The sequence below is a fragment of the Drosophila suzukii genome, chromosome 2L (assembly GCF_043229965.1).
Source record: "Drosophila suzukii chromosome 2L, CBGP_Dsuzu_IsoJpt1.0, whole genome shotgun sequence".
Lineage (NCBI taxonomy): Eukaryota > Metazoa > Arthropoda > Insecta > Diptera > Drosophilidae > Drosophila > Drosophila suzukii.
The window spans coordinates 5,985,125-5,988,791 of record NC_092080.1 but is presented as its reverse complement, the minus strand read 5'-3'; positions in this window follow the sequence as shown (position 1 = coordinate 5,988,791).

Genomic DNA, 3,667 nt, shown 5'->3' with positions numbered 1-3,667 from the left:
AAAGAAACGGAGGAGGGTCGAGGGTCCTTGCCGCTGGACCTGGCATCAGTGTTGGCCACTAAGAGGTTACGAAAAAATGGTCAAGTAGTAGGATTAAAATGGCTTATAGCTGGGTTTATTCGGGGCTTTACAATGCACATACAACCTGCTTAAACCTATTTCTTTTATTTTAGGTGTCTAAAAGCATGTAGTGAATAAGAAATAGACTCACATCATTGATTTTTTAAAGTTTAAAATATGTTGCATACTTTTAGGCACCTTGAATACCTATATAAAAGTTTTTTATAATTTTTATATTTTTTCGGTTGGTTTAAATTTAATATTAGGTAACTTTCTTTTGTATTTAATTCTATGAAACAAAGAAGGATATAAGTATCTTAAAATTACTTGTCAGAGGTGTCTAAAAGAATGCAACGTATTATTCCGGAACTAAAATATTGTTGCATACTTTTAGATACCTTTGATATACACATTGAAGGTCTGATTTCTACCTTTTTTGTTTTTAGTTGGCCACCTAGTTGCCTGAGTTTACTTCCCAGTATAAAATACTTAATACTTTCCCTACTTTCTAGCCAAATTCGCTTCTCCGCCTGCTTCATTTATGGCCAACTGGATCTGGCAATGGCGTTCGCCTGTGTGCTGGCAATTGCAGCCAAAAAGGAAATGTTAAGAGCGGCCCAAGGATGCACAAAAGATACTCGCACACTTAGTCGTTGTTATGTTATCTTTATGCGGAAGCTGCCTGCTCGGAAGTGGCGCAAAGAAGTTCTGCGAACTTGAGTTCCCGACTAGTTGGAGTCTTAATTCGCTGGGTTTATTTGGGGGCTTTAAACGTTTTATGCGCCGTGCTCGGGAACCAGTGTCAAGTGGCCGAGTCGAGGGAAATATGTCCAAAGTTTATCAGCTTGTTGTGAGGAAAACCGTTTGTCCGTCAGCTGTCAACGGTCGCATTCGTTTTTCCACCCTCCCAAGGCCGGAAAAGCGAAATTCTTCACTTGTCTCCGGCATTAGCGGACCGGAAGTCTGTCGTTGTCCTTGTCCTGCGAACGGGGGCCATAAACTAAACAAAGACACGAATGCCCCGCCCATTCGTCCTGGAATTAAGCCGAAATTCGGCGAAGACCCTCAAACAAATTGTTTATGTTAAGGAAGTCACGTAAAGTGTCGTGTCCTTACGGAAAATCCCACAGGAGAAAAGCACAGGAACTAGAAAAAATAAACGGCAAGCCAAAGGACGCTGGTCTGCCCAAAACTTTATCATCATCATCATCATCATCATCATCTGGTTTGCCCTTTAAGATACCATTTTCTGCTGGTCTTGCCTGGATATTCCAAACTTAATTTATAATTTAAGCTTGGATTTGATCGTAAAATCCCGTGCGGACCCTTCGTGGGAATTTTGTAATTGTGTTTCCCTAATTAAAGTGCCGGTCCTTGCCCTCAACCCGCCCAACTCGTTGGCAACCGCAACTGAATATGCCAGCACCGCAAGACCAAGACTATTATGAGCACTTTTGGTCCAGGGTCTTTAGGAATACCAACCCCACCCCGCTTACGCATTGTTCACCCGGTTATTAATCAAATGGGAAAAGTAATTTTTCAGAGGCTGGCATTCAATTTGATTGGCATGCTCCAGGCCGCAGGGCAATGAACTGTTAAATAAAATATATCCCAAGCTTTGGACAAAGCTGAAAATAAATTTTAGATGATTCGAGATGGATTTGGTGGATTTAATCAAAGTGACAAGTGCTTTTGATTATGAGTTCTTGGTTGGGTGGTCGTGGTTTTTTATGGTTATTAATTTGGAATTCTTTTAAAAAACAAAACAATTTCAAGATTAATGTAAGCTCGAACTTAAAGATAGGCTTTTAATAACATTGTTTTTAACAGAACCAACCAATATATCAAACATGTTGGCTCAAACATGTTGTGTTCTTTTCTTAGCGGTATGCAAATAGTTGGGGTTCCTAGGATAAGGATAATCCATTAGCTGGCAACCTGGAAGTAAACATGAAATATTAAATATGCATAATGACAAATCTGGTAGTCATTAAGGGCAAATGGGGCTCCTAAAGTCTTGACATTAATTGCAGAGAGCAAACTTGTTAGTTACTGGCCAAAAAGGGGTGAGCCCTTTTTCAGGAATGCTTTTGTTTTTGGGGGCACGTGTTGTCCTTGATGGGATGATGGTTGGATGGGATGTGGGTGAACCATTAACGCATCGCCAAGCTGCTCGCTTTAGCATAATTAGAAATGCCTTACGACCCACGCATAAACAGGTAAATGGGCCCTTCAGGTAATACAAATTACACATACCATTGTGCGGAAAGAATCCCACTGTCCGAGGTCCACAGTCCCCCTAAAAGAACCCCCAACGAGGGACGTAAACCCCAAGGCCCAAAGCCCCAGACCCGTGGTGTAACTGATAGCTCTGTTTACTCAGTCGCCACAAACACCTTTCTCCTGTTCGGATTCTGTCCGAGGACTCCACAAACAAGTGGCTAAGTGGCAGTATCCTTGAATCAGGTGTTAAGAGCAATGACTGCGTCGCCTGTGGATGGAAATGAGAAAGCGAATCCTGTCCAGACTGTTAGGGGTTTAGTTACAGCTGAAGAGACTGTAATTAAAGTGACTTCGAGTCTTCAAAGGGGGGGATTTTTAAATATCTATTGTTTGTCAGATGATTAGAGATCTTTGTCTGACAAAGGAGAGCAAATATTCCAATAAATTGTATCTGTAAGATGTAGCCACAAAAACGTTTTAAAATGATTACATATTTTTGCACTGGATATTAAGGACCCAAGCTTTCTCTAAAGATTATTTCTTAATCAAAATGAAAAACATTTATATAAAGAAAATGCCTTCAAATCTATTTAGATTTTTACACTTGCCGCATTTTTATCTAAATTTAATGGTCGTGCGTTTATCGATTTACGAAATTAGCGCAATCAATTTGTAAATTTGTTTTCGCTTTTATTTTTCTGCCGATGGCTTGGCCAACAGCAAGTTGATTTTCCTCCCATTATTACGAAAATTATTGTGGCCATAATTTGTTTGCCATTTGTTTTGCCAAATTTATTTGTTCTAATTTGCATTTGCCGGAGTGTTTACATGGGGATCTTTTTATTACATAAATCGAATTAAATCGAGGAGTGTCTGGACCGGAGGCTTTATACTCATATGTATATATTGTCTCTGCCTGGTGGCAGACTTTGAGTGTAGACCAATATTTATGAAGTGTCTGTTCTTGGGAATATTGATGGCGTCTGGCAAAGAGACAATCATAATATTAGTCTGTCTGGTTTTGGGTGTTTCTTTTTTTTTTTTAATGTTAAACATTTGCCTAGGGATTTGCAAATTATTTCTTGCTTATTTATATTTGTAATCGCTGTGAAAATATAATCGTGTTATCTTGTCTTCATAATTGTAATCAAAATGTACATTTTATGTAAATGAATTCCCCGCTTTTCATTTGTAGTTTGGAAAAACGTTTTTCGCCTCCCCAATTTTGACAGGAGATTTTAGGGACGCCAAGACTGTGGCTCGGATTTTAATTAAAATTTATGTTTTAATCCTGATTACGTGTCCTCACCCAATGTTCGTATCAGGAGCACCCATATGTACCCATTTCCCATACCATACCATCTGTTTGTGTGGTTTTAGCCCT